The sequence below is a fragment of the Enhydra lutris genome, unplaced genomic scaffold, assembly GCF_002288905.1.
Source record: "Enhydra lutris kenyoni isolate GAN:26980312 unplaced genomic scaffold, ASM228890v2 scaffoldscaffold1, whole genome shotgun sequence".
NCBI classification, from domain to species: Eukaryota; Metazoa; Chordata; class Mammalia; order Carnivora; family Mustelidae; genus Enhydra; species Enhydra lutris.
The window spans coordinates 10,008,495-10,028,736 of NW_019154085.1; the positions used below are offsets into that span (position 1 = coordinate 10,008,495).

Below are 20,242 nucleotides of genomic sequence, written 5' to 3' on the forward strand. Positions count from 1 at the left end.
ATTCGGGCGCCTGGGTGGCTCAAGGGGCTAAGCCTCTGCCTTCGGCTCAGGTCATGATCTCAGGGTCCTGGGATCGAGGCCCGCATTGGGCTCTCTGCTCAGCAGGGAGCCTGCTTCCCCCTCTCGCTCTGCCTGCTCCTCTGCTTACTTGTGACCTCTCTCTCTCTTTCTGTCAAATAAATAAATAAAATCTTTAAAAAAAAACATTTGCAAATTATTCAATTTGATACATCCCATTAACAAAATGAAGGATAAAATTCATATGATCATTTCAATAGACACACAAAAAAGCATTTGTTAAAATTCAACACCCATTCATGATAAAAACTCTCAACAAAGTGGATATAGAGGGAAGGTACTTCAGCATAATAAAGGTTATATATGATAAGCCCACTGCTAGCATCATACTCAATGATGAAAAGCTGAAAACTTTTCCTTTATGATCAGGAATAAGACAAAGACGCCCACTCTACCCACTTTTATCCAACATAACTTTGGAAGTCCTAGCTAGAGCAATTAGGCAAGCAAAAGAAATAAAAGGCATCTAAACTGAAAAGGAAAAGGTAAAAGTGCCACTATTTGCAGATGACATGATATTATATGTAGAAAACCCTAAAAACTCCAACAGAAAACCATTAGAACTAATAAATTCAGTAAAGTTGCAGGTTACAAAATTAATATATCCAAAATTTATAGGATTTCTATTAAATAATAATGAACTCTCAGGGAAATTAAGAAAACAATTACATTTGAAATTGCATCAAAAAGAATAAAATACCTAGGAATAAATTTAGCCAAGGAGGTGAAAGACCTTATATTGAAAACTACAAGACATTGAAAGAAATTGATGGGGCACCTGGGTGGCTCTTTTGGTTAAGTGTTTGCTTTTGGCTCAGGTCATGATCCTGGGGTCCTAGGATAGAGCCCTATGTGGGGCTCCCTGCTCATCAGAAGAGTCTGCTTCTCCTTCTCCCTCTGCTCCCACCACTCATGCCCTCTTTCTCTCTCAAATAAGTAAATACAATCTTAAAAAAGGAAAGATATTGAAGAAGACATAAAAAAAATGAAATGATGTTCTGTGCTCATGGATTAGAGGAATAAATATTTAAAAAATTCCCAGAAATAGAGAGATTCCCAGAAATAGAGAGCCCAGAAATAAATGTAGGTGTATGTTGTTAATTAATTTATGTCAAAAGAGCCAAGAATATACAAAGGGTAAAGGACAGTCTCTTCAATATGTGATGCTGGGAAAAGAATGCAAAAGAATGAAACTAGACCACTATCTTATAGTATACACAAAAATGAACTTGAAATGGATTAAAGACTTGAAGAAAAGACTTGAAACCATAAAAATCCTAGAAGAAATTGTAGGTAGTATGCTCCTTGACATATGCCTTGGACTTTTTGAATCTGATATGAAAAGCAATGCAAAAATAAATAAGGAGAACTACATTAAAAAGCTTCAGGAAAGCAAAAAAAGCATCAATGGAATGAAAAGGCAACCTACTGATTGGGAGAAAATATTTGCAAATTATATATCTAGCAAGGGGCTAATAACCAAAATATATAAAGAACCCATACCAAACAATCTGATAAAAAACTGGCAGAAGATCTGAATAGACATTTTCCCAAAGAAGATATACAGTTGGCCAACAGGTACATGCAAAGATATTCTACCTCATTAATCATCAGGAAAAATTAAATCAAAACCACAATGAGATATCACCTTACACCTGTTAGAATGGCTAGTATCAAAAAAGATAAGAAATGACAAGTGTTGGCAAGGATGTGGAGAAAGCAAAACCTTGTGCACTGCTGGTGGGAATGTAGATTGGTGCAGCCACTATGGGAAATAGTATGTAGGTTCCTCAAAAATTAAAATTTGAACTACAATATGGATCCAGAAATTCCACTTCTGATATCTGTCTGAGGGAAATGAAAACACTAATTCAAAAAGATATATGCTTATTTTTCATTGTATGTGTCATGTTCACTGCAACATTATTTCTAAAACCAAGTTATGGCAACAATCTAAGTGTCCATTCATAGATGAATGGATAAAGAATGAAATCTGACCATTTGTGACAACATGGTTGAACTTTGAGGGCATTATGCTAAGTCAAGTCATACAGAGAAAGATGAATATGATATATATGTGTGTGTGTGTGTGTGTGTGTGTATATATAAATGGCTGCCAGAGTTGAGGAGGGGTGGGGATGGGTGGGAAAAAAATTGGACTTATCAAAACGGATGACTTTTGTGCTTCAAAAGATCACTATTAGGAAAATGAAAAGAGAAGTCATTGGCTTAGAGAAAATATTGACAAATCACATTTTTTAATAATGGATTTGTATCCGTAATATACAGAGAACTAACTGAATGAGTCAATTTTATGATCTGTAAATTACATATTTTTTTTTAAAGATTTTATTTATTTATTTGATGGACAGAGATCACAAGTAGGCAAAGAGGCAGGCAGAGAGAGAGGAAGGGAAGCAGGCTCCCTGATGAGCAGAGAGCCTGATGCGGGGCTTGATCCGAGGACCCTGGGATCATGACCCAAGCCAAAGGCAGAGGCTTTAACCCACTGAGCCACCCAGGCACCCCTGTAGATTACATCTTAATAAAGTTTAAAAATTGTGCACTCAAAAACTTATCTATATAAGGGACAATGTCAATACTTTCACTCCAGTAAGTGAGCTGTTAGTCATATGACTTTTTGGCATGGACTCATTTTCCCTTAAGAGATAATGTTATCTTACACTTAGAGATTGTGATAGTGTTGGAAGTCCCACTGCTTCTTTCTGCATTTTCTGGTGGAGTATTTAGTAAGACAGAGAATTAGTTTTTTGAGTGACAGATTTAGTATGTCTCTGATCAGTTACTAGATTAACCTGGAGTGCACAAGGTAAACTATGAGTGTAATGCCTAATAAAGATTTCTTGATAACCTGACAATACCTCAATAAGGCAGTGGTGTTTAGAAGAACACTGAGATGGCTGCTACTGTTGTCCCCTCCTGGCACTGATGATTTCAATATATTACACAGAGGCTGTCTTTCCGATATCCTTATCTATCTGGGTGCCGTTTGATTTTTGACTATCTTGGTAACAGGGGGCCAAAGAATGAAGAAAACAAATCTCATATTCACTCTTCCCTTTTTTGGGTGCCTGGGTGGCTCAGTTGGTTAAACAACTGCCTTTGGCTCAGGTCATGATCCTGGAGTCATGGAATCAAGTCCCACATAGGTCTCCTTGCTCAGCAGGGAGCCTGCTTCTCCCTCTGACCTTCTTCCCTCTCATGCTCTCTCTCAAATAAATAAATAAAATCTTTAAAAAAAAAAACCCCAAAACTCTTCCCTTTTTTGTTGCTCTGTTTCTGTTGTTTATGTTTTTTTTAAAGAGTAGAGTCTCTTTGTTATGTATAATTTCTGTTCTACTACAGCAATTTAGTAATATTTAGTAGTGTGAATTCATATGTCAACATTTTTAAAAGCCATAAAAGCATGTTAAAACCTAGCAATTACAAAAACAGTGGGGATCTTCCTTGTGAAAGTACAGGGCACACAGTACTTACTTCTCAGTCCTTTGTATGCTCTTAATACTAATTACATCTTGATCCGAGTCACTTAACATTAAGCCATTTCATTTAAAGTTAGTTGGATCTTGAGCCCACTGCTCAGAGACCCTCTAATTCTGTATAATGGCTTGGACTTTAGTGCTCAATCAGTGCTAGAATCAAGGTAATAAGCAGTGTGCAACTTTTTGTAATTGAAGAATCTAAGGTAGAGCAAAGTAAAGTGGCGTATTGAAGGGTGGAGTTCAGAATAAAACCCGAGGTTGTAGTTGCCCATTGCAGTGCTCTGCTGGGACACCTCCTCCGGGCCTGCGGTGTTCGGTGAAATTGGAGAAACTAGCATGGGAGGCAGGTCAGACAGTTTAAAAGGTGAGCTACAAGTAGAATATTTTAAGGGGAATTTCTCAGCACTAGAGATATTCCAACTAGATTCTGAGTCTCTTTTTTAAACTATCAAAAAAGACCCCCAAACCAAAAAAAACCCCACAAACCCCAAGACTAACTTAAAAAAATTAGAGAGTAAACCTTACTTCTTGTTAAAAGTTTGAAAAATATCAAGATGTAAAAGAAAATAAAAACTTCCACAATCCATCACCCAGAGATATAGCTTGTTTGTGTTTTTATATGGTTCCTTCTAATTTTTAGTTTTTTCCCCTTTTCTCAGAGTATATATATATAGGCACTTAAACATTACAAAGCAGGGGTCACATCACACCTAGTTTTGAAATCTGATTTCTAAAATTTAATGTACTGTTTGGCCTGTTTTGATTATATTCTTAAATTATTATCACACATACATTTTGCGTTGAAATGTGATATAGAGATATAATTTGTTTAATGATTACCCTACTTCTTTTTTAAAAAACTGATATAAACACTGTAATTCTGTGGCTGTTTCTATACTATACATTCTTTGACAGAAATATAATTTTTTAAGCTTTGGATGTGTATTGCCAAATTGCCCTCAAAAGTTTTTTCTCATGCATTTCCGGCACTGTATGAGAAACCAATTTTCCCGTATTCTCCACAACAATGGGTAATTATAATTTTTAAAACCTTTTCCAAATTTACTAGGCAAAAAGTGGTATGTTATTGTTTTAATTTAGATTTATTTGGTTTTTAGCGAGGTTAAATATTTTCTCATGTTTATCGCCAATTTGTATTTCTTCTTTTGTGATTTGCATATATAGAACCTATGCACTTTGGGGGTTCAGTTCTTTTTCTTATTGATTTTTATAACCTTTTTGTATTAAGAAAAATAACTTTTTCTGTCTTACATGAGTGAATATTTTCCTCTATTTAATATTTGCCTTTAATTTAAGGGAATCTTTATTTTTATTTTTTAATTTTTGTTGTTTTTAACAAGGTTTCATTTTTAAATAATCTTTACACCCTGTGTGGGACTTGAACTTACAACCCTGAGATCAAGATCACATGCTCTACTGACTGAGCCAGCCAGATGCTCCTTTAGGGTATCTTTTTGGAATAATGAACAAATGTTTTAAATTTTAATGGAGGCAGATCAGTCTGTTTCTGCATGATAAATTCTACCTTTAAATGTGTGTTGAAAAAAAGCCTTTAAAAATTCTTTTTTCAAAAAGCAGATATATACCTACATATATTTTTTCTAGCTTTAAACACACACACACACACACACATACACACACACACTTTTTACGTTTATCTCTTGACTCCATCTGGAATTTACTTTGTAGTATGATACGAGTTAGTTATATAAATTAATCTCCCTCCAAATTGTTAAATGTTAGTCATGGACTATATAATGAAAAATCCATTCTTCCCTACTGATTTGAAAAGAGAAATCTATCATATGTTATTTTTTATGTATAGTAAAATGTACTTTTGCTAGGGTTCCATTGAGTTCCATTGATTTTCACACTTTCTCTACTATCTAAAAATTGCCTATTACCCCAATTTTGAATAGGAAGTCTTCTTTTGTGGCATGGTTAGTGAGGAGAGTAAGGGTGTTCGAGTGATCAGATGTTAAACCCCTGTTACTCCCTCTGATGAGTGGGGCCTAAGGTTCCCCACCTGTAAAATGGGGGTAATAGGTATCTGTCTACCTTGTAGGATACTAGACTATCAAGGATGATTTTGGTAAATGCTTAGTATGTAAGTATTGTTCTTATATTACTTTTCTTAAGACACTGTTCAGACATCTGTAGGGGTTTCCTTTTGCCTTCTCTGTTTGACTTACAAGGACCTATCGGTCTGGCCCTTCTCTGTGCCTATGACTCTTTCCATCATTTGTTCAATATGTCACCTTACCACGTGGCAGGCATGTGCCAGGCACCATTCTAGAGATTAGTGATAAGTGATCAAGAAGGCAAAGGAGACCTCTGCTTTTGTGGAACTTATCTTTTAGTGGTATAGTTAGATTAAATTAATTAATAATATTTCCAGTTGGGTTAAATACCACAGGAAGACAAAACAGGGTTTTATGCTTGAGGTGGTTGACATCTGAGCTAAGATCTCAATGAGGAAAAGGGCGAGGGAGCCTTGCCAAGTTCCAGAGAGGAGTAGTCCAGGCAGTGCAAACAGGAAGCACAAAGGACAGAGGCAGGAATAGAAATCAGTCCAGAGGGGCTGGAGCAGAGACAGTGATGGAAACAAAATAAAACAAAACATAGGAGATGGGACTCATAAAGACAGACAGGGGCTAGATCATGTAACTTCCCAGTCTGTATCCCAGGCCCCTTTCAGACCATCTTCTCACAGACCTCTACCCTGTCATGCCCCCTAGAGGCCTTTGCTCATACTGCTTTCGTTTTATTTTTATTTATTTTAAAAGATTTTATTTATTTATTTGACAGACAGAGATCACAAGTAGGCAGAGAGGCAGGCAGAGAGGGTTGGGCGGGGGGGAAGCAGGCTCCCCACTGAGCAGAGAGCCCGATACAGGGCTCGATCCCAGGACCCTGGGACCCAAGCCAAAGGCAGAGGCTTTAACCCACTGAGCCACCCAGGCGCCCCATGCTGCTTTCCTTTTAACTGGAATGTTTTCTTTTCTCCTTTCCGTGTTTCCAAACTCTATCCATTCTTCAAAGCCTGGCTTAGGGTTCATCTTCTCAGATTTTGAATGAACGTGGCCCAATTGGTCTCTTTCTCTGAGTTCCTGCTGCTCTTTTGGCTGTATTCATAGTTTTATGTGTGGTTCCCCCCGGCTTCCCTCACTCCCACCCTCACCTGCTAAACCGAGATCTCCTTGAGGGTAGAGAGGGTCGTCTGATACTTCTTTTGTGTCCCTCTTTACATGTTTGATATCATGTTGGGAATACCTTGGACACATCATTTGCTATTGTAGATAGAAGCTTAGGATCAGTGCACACTTCTTGAGTTTACCCTACTTAAATCTTCAAAAACAATTTTGACTTAAAAAAAACCCAAAGATAGATGGAAAACTCTAATGAACACATTAAAATAAAAGAAACATATTGATGGAATCAAACGTCATGCTTCAAGTGATATATTTTAATATTTTAAATATTTATTGTAGAGTAACATGAGCAAACTTGAATAGCTAAGCAGAAATTTATGATAGCTTTTCTTAGATGCAGCACTAAAAATATCTTGAACATTTGCGTTGGCTGAAAATGTTCTGAAAAAGCTTCAGTTTTCATTATTTTTTAAAAAGAGAATTAGCTGTATTTCCCAGTACTTTCACATTGAATTAATTTGTCACTCATGCTAGTGGACAAACAAAAATAGCTAATTTACGGGAATGTTGTTGTGGCAGATGCTGCTAGCCCCCACCCTTTTCTCTGGGACCTTTCACTCTGCTCTGGTGGGCTTCCAGCTGTCAGGATCTGCTTCTCTGTTCCTGAGAGTTGCCCCCCGAAGGCCACTTTGTCCATAGTCAGCAGGTTGATTCTGGGGAATTAATATTCCCTCTTCCTCAGCAGGCTTCATCCTCTAACTCTTTAGGGCTGGCGTATAAAATACCCCAGCTCTCTCTTGCCGTCAGACGAGAGAATCTCAAGACTGTTGTTTTGCTCCGTTTCTCAAGGTTTCCCTAGAGAATTCACCTCCAGGCACCCACTGTAGTAGCTGATTGGAAAGCTCACCCTTTATTAAGTGCCTTCCCTTCCTTTTCTCTCTTCCCCATTTACCTATCATTGCCCCCTCCCCTCCCAAATAAACATTTTGCACTTGAATCCTCGTCTTGCAGTCTGTGTCTGGAGAACCCAAACTTAATCACAACATGACACATTATTGTGTTTATACTTCCAACACCTCCTGGATTAACACTGTGGAGTGCATGGTTCAGGAGTTCTCAAGTGTTTTTAAAGCAAAAGAAAGCCTTTCAGGATCGATAGTTCACACTAATGGACTGGAGGAATTATCTAGCATGACCCAAAATGCATTAGCTAACACGGGAAATCTGACCTTTGGAAGAAGCCTCTGACTTGAGCCTGAAGAATAAGACTCCAGTTCGAGTGATGAAACTTCCTTATGCTCGGTCCACTTTGGTTTGCATTTGCTGTTGAGCTAGTAGTCCAGGGAAGAGGGGTTTTGCTATGGCTTTTTTACTCTTGCATTTCCCTCCTCGCTTGACTGATGTTGGCAATGATCTCATATTGTTATTTATTCCTAGAACCTCCCCAGTGTTACATACATACATACATAGTGAATACTTGTTGATCATTGGGCTGCTATGTGCTGGACACTGTGCTGTCAGCAACAACATCGACTTTTGTTATGTCAGTTACTCTTAGCCTCTGTGGTTCTCTTTTGGGTCACGAACCTGCTGGTCTTTGTTGCTATCACCTTATAGAACATTGTCAAATATTGGCAAGATTAACCTCTGATTACTTATTTTTGCAAACTAGAGGTAAGAGAGTAGTGAACTAAGTATGACTTCTGACCTTTTGTTTCAACTCTCATTGGTTCTATGCAGTCTTTTGAATGGGAACCTACATACGCTAAAGGAGGTCTTGCCCGTTTCAGTGGCAGCGGCCTGGCCCGCTATTCCTGACACACCCCGGGCTGCACCTTGCTGTTCTGCCTGTGGTTTGCCGGAATGTCCAAGGCAGTAGTTCCGTGAAAGCTATCATCCTCTCCCCTGCTCTGCTCAAGGGTTTCCAGCATGGCTCACCATCCCCAACCAGATGTCCTTATCACCAGTTCTTTTCAGATGATGCTTAAAAGAATGCCACATGGATCTCACAGAAATGCTCATAAAGCATTTGAGAATTGCTATATGCCATGAATTGCTTGTCTTAGTTTGGAGTCATATCTCTCTAACTGCCTTTAATCATGTTAGTGACAAATGCATGAGTATATTGTATACTCTAAAATGACATTGATTGATCCTATAAGTAAAATACCAAATGAAAGTTGAAAAAAGGGGCAAGGAATTTTATAATTGAAAAGACTCTCTGTCCCATTACCACTGCATTATTTGTTAGAAATGGGTATGATCTGGGGCACCTGGGTGGCTCAGTGGGTTAAGCCTCTGCCTTCGGCTCAGGTCATGATCCCAGGGTCCTGGGATCGAGCCCCACATCGGGCTCTCTGCTCAGTGGGGAGCCTGCTTCCTCCTCTCTCTCTGCCTGCCTCTCTGCCTACTTGTGATCTCTCTCTCTGTGAAATAAATAAATAAAATATTAAAAAAAAAAAAAGAAATGGGTATGGTCTTAGTTGTTATAACTCCTTCTGGAAGTTCTGTGAACCTTTTATGTCCAGTCAAAACTATACTCTACATATGCTTGTGAATATTGCTTCAAGCTAAACAATGTTAACATATATATATATTTTCCATTTAAATATATTATTAGGCATTCACTGGCAAGTAGACTGATGACGGATTACCGCAGCATCTTATCAGCTGTTGCTTATCTGGCAACCTCAGCTAGGTGGAATCTAGCCAAGAAACAGGTAAGAAGCTGAACTTACCTTGTGAGATGACCTAAGAGATATTCCCGTGTCCATGCAATACCTGTTCTTACATACTTTATTCACTAAAGAGCCCCTTGAAAACCCCCATGCAAAATCTGTTCTTTTAAAATTTAATTAATTTTATAACAAATATAACAATAATTGTATTAAATATAATTATTATTTATTATTTTATTTATTTTTAATTTTTAAATTTTAAGTCCAGTAGAGTTAACATATAGTGTTATATTAGTTTTAGGTATACAATATAGTGATTCAGCAATTCTGTACATTACTCATTACTCATTGAGATAAGTATATACTCTTAATCCTTTTCACCTCTTCACCCATCCTCCTCACCTACCTCCCTTCTGGTAACCATGAGTTTGTTCTCTATAGTTGGTTTGTCTCTTTTTTTCTTTGTTCATTTGTTGTTTCTTAAATTCTGCCTATGAATGAAATCATACAGTGCTTGTCTCTTTGACTGACTTACTTCACTTAGCATTATACCCTCTAGATCCATCCATGTTGTTGCAAATGGCAAGATTTCCTTCTTTTTGATGGCTGAGTAATATTCTGTTGTATGTTTATGCCACATAATCTTCATCCATTGATCTATTGATGGACATCTTGGGTTGCTTCCATAATTCGGCTATTGTAAATAATGCTACAATAAATATAGGGGTGCATATATCTTTTCAAATTAGTGCTTTTCATTTTCTTTGGGTAAATGCCCAGTAGTGGAATTACTGGATCATAGGTTAGTTCTATTTTTAACTTTGTGAGGAACCTCCCTACCGTTACCATTACCATTACCGTTACTGTACAGCGGCTGCACCAGTTTGCATTCCCACCAGTAGGACACAAGGTTCCTTTTTCTCTACATCCTCATCAATACTTGTAGCTTTGTGAGTTTTTGGCTTCAGATGTAGTTCCACTAGTTCGTCTTTGCTTTTCTTTCACTTACCTCAGGAGACATATCTAGAAAAATGTTTTATGGCCAATGTCTGAGAAATTACTACATGTGCTGTCTTTGAGGATGTTTATGGTTTCAGGTCTTATATTTAGGTCCCAGATCCATTTTGAGTTTATTTTTGTGTATGGTGTCAAAGTGTTATTTTGTATTTTACATATGATTTTAACAGGTGTGGTCTAGTTATATAATTTTCTGGTCGATAGCAAATGAAAAGAGGGAGAATAGACTACCAGAGAAAAACACCAAGAAATTACACTTTTTAATATTTTAACTAGGTTATTAAGTTTTGTGGAAGAATGGGTTTTGGTCGAATATAATTATAAAACTGGTAACAGTTGTGTTAGAAAGCTTCTAACTGACCATTTATTGAATGCCTGTTAACATGTCAAGCAATGCCGTGCTCTCTTTATGAATGTCCTCTCTTTGCCTTTGAGATAGACATTATTATTGCCATTTAAAACAAATAAGAAAACTGAGGCTTATATGAGTGAAATGGTTTGTTCAAAGCCAAGTAGTAATTGACTGAACCAGAACTGATTTAAAATCCTCAGTCATGGGACGCCTGGGTGACTCAGTTGGTTAAGCGGCTGCCTTTGGCTCGGGTCATGATCCCAGCATCCTGGGATCGAGTCCCACATCGGGCTCCTTGCTCAGCGGGGAGACTGCTTCTCCCTCTGCCTCTGCCTTTCACTCTGTCTGCCTGTGCTCTCTCTCTCTCTCTAACAAATAAATAAATTTAAAAAAATCTTAAAAAAAATCCTCAGTCATTTCTGTCATACCAAGTTGCCTCCATATAGAACATTTCCCTGATGAACTTAATGGAATTATTGTTTTAAGAGAAATACACTCCTTAGAGGGACTTAATTGTAACCTCCTGTGGCCCTCCTGAATTTATATCTTGTCTTTTTTGCCCTTGAATGGATGTATAGAAATCTTGATTATTTTGGTTTATATTTGTATGAACAACTTTCCTAGTTCGTGTAGATTCAATTAGTGACTTTACTAATACTCTTTCCGGCCGACACCTGATGCTTTTTGACTCATGGAGGCATATACTTGGTCTTTGAATGTTTGTGGTGAGGGATCATGTGAGGGAAGGAGTGTACGGAAAAGCAACAGAACCCCTTTCGAGATAATTGTGGCCATGGCAACTGGTGGTATGGTGGTTAACGAGAACTGATAGTGATGTGAATGTAATTTATTTCGGGAGCCATCACTGACGCAGAGGAGCAAAATAATGGAGACAGGCATGACTGACAGAAGTTTTGATGTTACCCTAGTGTTTCTTTTAATCTCTCCCCAGCTCTTAATACCGTTGATTTCTATCCATCATGTGAAAACAGTGGCAACAACCTATGGTACGATGTATGGTGCGATAGTTAATTTCATGGGGAGGCTTACGTAATTCAGAGATCACATGAAAGAAAACCATGTTATCTTCTAGCTCTTCTCTGATTTAGTAAAAAGATTGCAAACATACATCTTTTTCATGATGTTATTTATTAGAAATGATAAGTGATAGAAACCAAACTTTGTCAAACATGAAAGGTTATAACAATTACTTTGTGGCTGGGAGGCCAAGTGCTATGGAGTTTTTGTTTTCTTTCTGGAGTTAACTGGTTTTAGTACTTCCAGTAAACTTTAGCTAAAAATGAGTTTTAAAAAAAAGTTAATTAGAGTTGGTTTATGCCAGAATGAAAATCAGCAAAGCATGAAGAAATTGGAATAAACTCTAAGGGGATGTCTTCCTGTTTCTGGGATCTTTGATTTGTTGTGAATTCTGAAGTGGTCACTTACTACTATCAATCCATTGGATTCCAGAGGGATTTCCTGTAAGAAGCAGTGACGTGCACACAGGCTCCAAACCTCTATCATGAGCCAGGTTGACGCTGTGTTTTGATTTTAGCATAAAATATAGGCTAGAGTTCTATTTCAGTTATTTATTTTATAGTTCCCTTTTTTCTGGAATTACAGCCCCATCCTTTACCTGTTGAATCAGAATCTCTTGGTTTATGGTCTAGAAATATCCATTTTAAATATAATTCCCAGGTGAGTTTCATGAATGTTTGAAAACTGTAGCAGAAGTCTCCTAAGTGTGATAGCACCTCCCAGTTATGTGGCACTTATAAGCTTCAGAGAATGGCACTCTGTTTGTTGGAGGAGAAAAATGAGAGAAAAGTGTCAACCTGAAACATGGAGCACTTTGAACCTTTTTATTTTATTTCCAAATAGAATGTTTCCAAATATTTCAATCCCAACTGCAGTGGCCTAATTGTGTTTCTTTAAGATTCATATTTTCCTTGTGCTGTAATAGAGTTCTTTCTCCTCAGGTGTGGGATTGAAGTGGGGTGGATGGGAATGACACTTCCTAGAACAGAGATTCTTAAACAATATTAGAAAAATTTACCCTTTACCCTTCCTTTACCCTTCCCCCTCTCTCATTCTGATCATTCTGATTCACTGTATCCGGTAACTGATTCAAATGTGTGCTCCTGGGTAAGACATGTCTTAGTCTGTTCGAACCACTATAACAAAGTGCCATAGACTGAGTGACTTATAAACAACAGAAATTTATTTCTTACAGTTCTGGAGGTTCGGAAGCCCAAGGTCGAGTTTCTGGCAGATTCTGGGCATGTTTATACTTGCTAGCACAATAAACAATTTTCTGGGTTGAAAGACCCTTTTCCTGGTTTTTCTTCTTCTCTCTGTACCTTCACATGGCAGATAGAAAATGAGAGAGTTCTCTGGCGTCCTTTTTATAAGGGCACTAATCCCATTCCTGAAGAATTCCCCTTTATGACCTCATATAATCTTAATTACATCCCAAAGGTCCCATCTCTTGAGACCATCACATTGGTGGGTAGGCTTTCAATGTATGAATTTTTCAGTGTATGAATTTGTAGGGAGTGCAAACATTCAGTCCTTAGTAGAGTTATTTTTCTAGAGATTGAGTATATGACCAAGAGTGAATATATTGTATTTGTGTAAAGTTCCATGTTTTGGGGGGGGGGGGGGTTCTTGGGTGGCTCAGTTGGTTAAGCATCTGACTTGTGATTTTGGCTCAGGTCATGATCTCAGGGTCATGGGAATCTTCACCAGTTGGGGCTCTGTGCTTTGCTGGGAGTCTGCTTGAGATTCTCGTCCTCTGCTCCCCGGCCCCAAATAAATAAATAAATAAATATTAAAAAATATCTATCCATGTTTGGGCTTGTGCTAGAGTTGGGAGTACTTTCTTGGATCTACCATGAAACAAAGAGACTTGACACTTACCCTCAAGTAGGAATGAGGAGATGCATTTAAATTTCTGAACCCTATTTTAGACTTATTCTGGAGATTTAGTTGAGGGATGTGAATGGCCTGTGGAGCTGCAAACTCACTGGCTTGACCCCAAGCAGATCTCATGTTGAGGCTGGGAAAAAAAATCCCTGGCCTTCTCCATAGCCCTGGCTTCAGATGTCTCTTGGACCAATTCTCAGGATGACGGTCATAAAAGGGGGGGGGGGCAGTGTAGCCTCCTGAGGCCAGAGGAGTAGGATAGGGCAGAGATTCTCCTGTGCTTATGGGCAGTAGAATCCTACTTGGGGAGTTTGGTGAAATGGATTCCCAGACACCAAATTGGATCTTCTGAGGGTAGTATGTTAGTTTCCCAGGGTTGCCATAACATATTAGCCACAAACTTGGTGGCTTGAAAGAGAAGTTTATTCTTTTACAGTTTGGGAGGCTAAAATCAAGGTGTTGGCAAGGTTGGCTCCTTCTGAAGGCTCTGAGAGCATCCATCCCATTGCCTCTCTCCTAGCTTCTGGTGGCACCTGGTGATCCATCATGTTCCTTAGCTTGTAAATGCACCATTCCAGTCGCTGCCTCCTTCACATTCCTTTCTCTGCTGTGTGTCTTCTGCCCTTCTCTTCCAAGGACCGCAGTCTTTGGATTTATATGCCTCACTTCCCCTAATCAAGGATAATCTCATTCTGAGATCCTTAATTATTTCTGTAAAAACCCTTTTCCCAATTAAGGTCACACTCACACCTTTTGGGTAGACATATCTTTGGGGGGTCATTATTCAACCCACTACAGGTAGTGTCTAGGGACTTGCATTTAAACAAATTTCCTAGTGATTCTGATACAGATGGTTTGAGGACTACATTTTGAGAAAAAGTGGGATGGATATGTCAGTCTCTGGGGTTGCCCAGAATGGATTCTTTTGCACCATAAACACTTGAAATAGCAAATTGTTGTTAGGATTTTCTATCATATTAGCTGTCAAATATTATTAAAATATTTATTTATTTATTTATTTATTTGAGAGAGAGAGAGAGAGAGAGAGAGAGTGCTGGGGAAGGGGCAGAGGGAGAGGGAGAGAGAGAATCCACAAGCAGACTCCTGGCTGACCACAGAGCCCAGCATGAGGCTAGATCCCAGGACCCCGAGGTCCCGACCTGAGCCAAAACCAAGACTTGGCTGCTCAACCGACTGAGCCACCCAGGTGCTCCCATAGGTGCCAATTACTGAGCGCTGTTAAATGCTTTGATGTACATGATTTTGTTTAATATTCAAGTACTCTGAGAGAGATATTATGGTCTCATTTCAAATGGTTAAGGAGCCACCAATTACTTAAGTGACAGTGTGGGGGTTCCAACACAGTTTTTTCTGATGGCTAAACCAGATCACTGAACCACTTTGATATGCAATTTCTAAACACTTTCTTCATTTTAGGCAAAACCTCCCCAGGAAACCTTTGCAGTCTCACCGCCCTGCCACTCCAAACAACACAAAACAAAAACAAAATCTACAATGGAAATTAAGTTAGGTGGTCTCCTTGGTGGCCCCTCCTCCAGTGTTCTGCGGCAGGCTCTGATCAGTCTGGTGGTAACCACTCAGCTGATAAGATAACTGGGACTGCAATGCAGATGTGTCTGATGAGGAAATCTGTGCTTTCCCCCCCTGTACAACGTCATCTGCCACCCTACCAAGGCTCTGTGAAGCTCGTTAGCCAATCAACCCTGTGACCTTCCTAAGCACTTGCCTTCAGTAGGTGACAAGCTGGGACTGGTACTTAGCTCCTCTGACTTCTCGTTTGCTCAGCTGTGCGGCAGCTTTATTGTTGTCAGTACTAAATCCCAGTCTGGGTTAAAAACATTTTGTGAACAATTCTTTGACTAATATTTACAATGCAGGAAGGCATAAAAAAAAAGTCAGTTGACCTGAAATAGTTTGTTAGGTTTTTTTCCCCACCGGCCCAATCCAAGAGCTTTCTGCTTAGTTCATCGGGTTCTTTAGTCACCTTAGTTTAGGTAGCAAATTTCCTGCTCCACGCAACGAGAGGAAGTTCTTTGAGTTAAATACAGCAAAATCAACATAATACTAATCACCTATCTAATTAATTCCTTTATGCTAAGTTTGGAAGGCTTTTAGAATCTTAAATCTCTTTGCCTGCCCGTTTCCTCTCTCCCTCCCCATTTATATTCTCTCTCGGTCTCTGTCTGTCTCTGTTTTACCTCTTTAAACTGTTGGTAGACATCAATGCCAACCATACGTTTATACCAGACATATGATTGGCATCCCTTGTTGGGAGGTTTTGCACCCTAATGGGTAAGGGCTGGCCACAAATCCGGGTTTGTATTCTGGCTCTACCATTTACTAGCTTGTGACCTTGGGCAGGTTATTCAACCTCTTTAAACTTTGGCTTTTCCATTTGGGAAATGGGGACAATGATGATCATGGTGATAATGTTAATGCCCCCCTCACAGGATGACTAAGAAGATTAGATGAGGTAATCCTTACAGAGGGTTTAGGACATAATAAGCTCTCAGTAAGTGTTGGGTACTTTTGTGATGATGGTTTTATAAAAATTATTTTATTTTTGCTGTTGTCCAAATTCCGCTTTCTCAATTCTGTTTAAAATATATAAAAAACGAACTTGAAAAAAATATTTCTTATAATAGAAAAGAAGCCAATGACTACAGGATGATAGGCTGAGTACAATTATTTGGAAAATAATGAATAGGTTCTTAATAGGTGGTAGCATCATTCCAGTGGACCTCACATGAATAAGCTCATTTAATCAGTGTAGTATGGCAAGAACTGCTACTATTATTCCTTTTTCCTGAGGAGGAAACAAGCACAGAGAAATCCTATAACTTGTTCAGAACTTTTACAATGTACCATGTTACAGTAACTCCACCATTTCAACAGAATAATAGAGGGGGCACTTCCAATTACTTTTTTAAATTATAGAATTATTCAACATAGAGCTTATGTTTATTCAATAAAAATTGTTCCCTACAAAGTTATTCAAAAAACTCTTCTGTTAATACACACATCACAAACACATGTCCTTTGGGGGCCACAGGTAAAAAGCCTTAGTATTCTAATCTCTAGGTAGGAACCTACAGGCACAGAGTGATCTTTTCTTTCTTGTGGCTGCCAAGGGCACATAACCACCATGAACTCCGTGTACCTGGGCCCATTGGATGGCATGGACCCTGTAGTAAGACTGTGCCATCAAGCTGTGGTGGTCAAGTTCCTAAACTCTGTGGGGGAGAACTCCCTTGCTTGGAGAGGCTCTTTTGGGCTGTTGCTGCTCACAACCAGGCTATAATTGGCCTCTGCAAAGTAGCAAGCATGTGGGCTATGCTACCCCCCACCCATCTGGCTGTGAGTTTTACGCATATGCAAATAATGGAACCCTTATTTGTGGCTATCCCTGGGACTTATGAGTCACAACTCATGCATCCATATGGTCTACAATGTCACACAGCCAGGGGTGCGGATGGGGGAGTAGAGCACTCAGATTCAGGAAGTCAGTCTTCATTACCTCTGTGCCTTACCACTGTATCAGGCCACCTTCCTCAAATAAGAAAATCTTAAAAAAATAAAACAAATAAAAGGCCTGAAATTGATGTTTCCATCTTTGCCAGGTTCTTGGCACACCACAATCAGGGCTTAAATTGTGTTACAAAACATTCTGGACAGTAGATTGAAAAAATAAAAACAAACCTTTGAAGTTCTTAGCATTTCTAGTTGTTTACTTGTTTGTTTGTTTCTTGTTGATCTCCCATGTAGTTCATTTCATTTTCATACTCAATTATTAACTGATAACACTTTCTTCTTACAGGAAATAATTTTTGTATTTGCTAGCATTGACATGAGTAACATGATACGATTAATATATCTGGAATGGTTCTCTAACCAAAATGTAAGCATGCTTTCAAAGCAAGCTTTTGAAATTTTACTTATAATTTTTTTTTGCCCCTTTCAAAGGTGAAGATAAATGGGTTAGCCATTTATTTGTTCATTTATCCAAGCATTTATACTTCATTCAGTGGGGAAAGGAAACTACATTTCTGAATATTGCAATTTGAAGACTGATAAAATAAAAATAACTTATGAAAATATGTTTCTTTTTAAAGAAAAAAGTAACATTATTAAAGTTTAGAATTTTTAGAATATATAGATAAGCAAAAGAAAAAAATAAAATAATACTCTCTTCACCCAGAGAAAACCATTGTTATACTTGTTTTTTAAAATGAAATGATTTTTAAAAAATTATTATTTATTACAAAAAAATATGTTGACAGAAAATGAGATTATCTGTTTAGACTATGATAAATTTTCCAAAAGAGGTCTGAGGCCTACAAACCACTAGAAAAATTTAAGAAAAATTTCATCTGAAATGTTAAAAAGCGAAAGCAAAACAAATTAAATATTGAATGTTTCTTACAGACTGTTTTAATTTTAGATTAAGTTAATGATTCAAAAATATTTTTATGTTATGTAGAATAGTTTTGTGTTGGGATGCAATTTGCATATGATACACTGAAGTTTCCTATACATTTGTAGTGCACAGTACATTTATGCTTGCTTTTTAGGATTTGGAATATAAATTTTTAATTGAAATTTATAATAGTCAAAACGGTAGTCTATAACAGTAGAATAAATAATGCCTTGCATTATTATACTGAATACTGTGCAGCAGTGAAAATAAGTGAACTACGGCCACGTAGAGCAACATGGTTAAATCTCACAAATGTAATGTCTGAAAGAAGTCAGCACGTGTGATCGTATTTATGTAAAGTTCTAAGAAAGGTCTAACTAAACTAAAGTTAGGATATTCGGGATAGTTAGGAAGTCAAGTATAGTTAGGAAATCAGGATATTTTTACTTTTGGGAAGACAGCAGGGGTTAGAGGTTGGGTGAGGCAGAGGGGAACGTTAAAGTAATTAATTTATTGATCTGAGTGATGTTTAAACGGGTATATTCACTTTTTAATTTTTTTAAAAAGATTCTATTTATTTGAGAGAGATTTTGAGAGCACATAAGTGGGGGGAAGTAGCAGGCAGAGGGAGAAGCAAGCTCCCCTCTGAGCAGGAAGTCTGACTCTGGGCTCGATCCTGGGACCCTGAGATCATGACCTGAGCCAAAGGCAGAGGCTCAACCAACTGAAACACCTAGGCACCCTTACGTACAGTCACTTTTAAAAATAATTCATTGGGGGCACCTGGGTGGCTCAGTGGGTTAAAGCCTCTGCCTTCGGCTCGGGTCGTGATCTCAGGGCCCTGGGATCGAGCCCCGCATCGGGCTCTCTGCTCGCAGGAGCCTGCTTCCCCCTCTCTCTCCTTGCCTGCCTCTCTGCCCACTTCTGGTCTCTGTCTGTCAAATAAATAAATAAAATCTTTAAAAAAAAATAATTCATTGAACTTCATTTACATTTTGTGCACTTTGCTGTATGTATGATATACTTCAATATAAATATGTAAATAATTATTAAAGAAATCATATTTATTTGATGTCTACTCTTTATAACATTCAGTCTGCATATTATTTCCTCAGGGAAACTGATCTACTTTACTGTTATTCATTCATGGTTTCCAAGAATGCATTGTGGTTAAGAAAAAAAGTTGGACTGCTACCATTTGTTTTTTTCCCTATTGTGATAAAATTTCCAAGTCACTTAAATATTTTCTAGAGAGTTGATAAATTTTATTAATTCTTGTGTACAACAGATGTGTGAGATAGGCTGGTATTGCTGTCTCCATTGTTCAGATAAGGAAAGTAGACACAGGGAGGATGAATGTTTGGCCAAGCCTGGATCTGGAATGCAGTTCTTTTGACATTTCTCTGTGCTGTCTGATTATAGAGCTCTGCTACAGTCCTGAATATCTCAGAGTTTCTAAAAACCTTGGACTATCAGGGAAAAAAGGTTTCCATGAGCACATACAGGCACAAAATATAAAAATGTTTTTGTAGATTAAATTTACATTTGTATCTAAGAGTAATGCAGAAGCACACTGCAAGGATGGGAAGGTACTGACTGATTCAATAAACATTTCTGAGCACAGGGGATTGTGTCCACCTCTATGGGGAACAGACCCAGAGATATGACCATAATACAATGTGATAAGTGACATGATGGATGTTTACACAGGACTTTGGGGACCACAGAGAAAGAGCCAGTAACCAGCTTCATATGGAAAGAGTATCTGGGAAGACTTCTGAAGGAGGGGGTTCTTGAATCTAATCTTAAGTATATGAAGCTGTATTTAAAACTAGGTAGATCAGTTAGATTTCCTACATTTCTCCCTTGTGATATTTCCATTTCCCAATTTTAGGAAACTTCAGATTCTCAGACTATGTACATATTTCTGAATTTGAAACACCAGATTGAGTTTTCAAAAAAGGCAGCTGGAAGGTAAACTCCTCGTTAACCCTTTGTTAATCTCATAGGATCCAGCAATGTTACCACACCCTTGTGGAGCTGGCTTCTTAGACTTAATTTTTTAAAGCAGTTTTAGA

At 38.2% G+C, this 20,242-nt stretch overlaps 1 protein-coding gene across 1 annotated transcript in view; it reads left to right on the forward strand.

Annotated features, from left to right (window-relative positions):
• Nucleotides 1-20,242, forward strand: part of LOC111141861 (phospholipase C like 1 (inactive)) — a 355,744-nt gene that overhangs the window by 45,752 nt on the left and 289,750 nt on the right. The window lies entirely within an intron of this gene.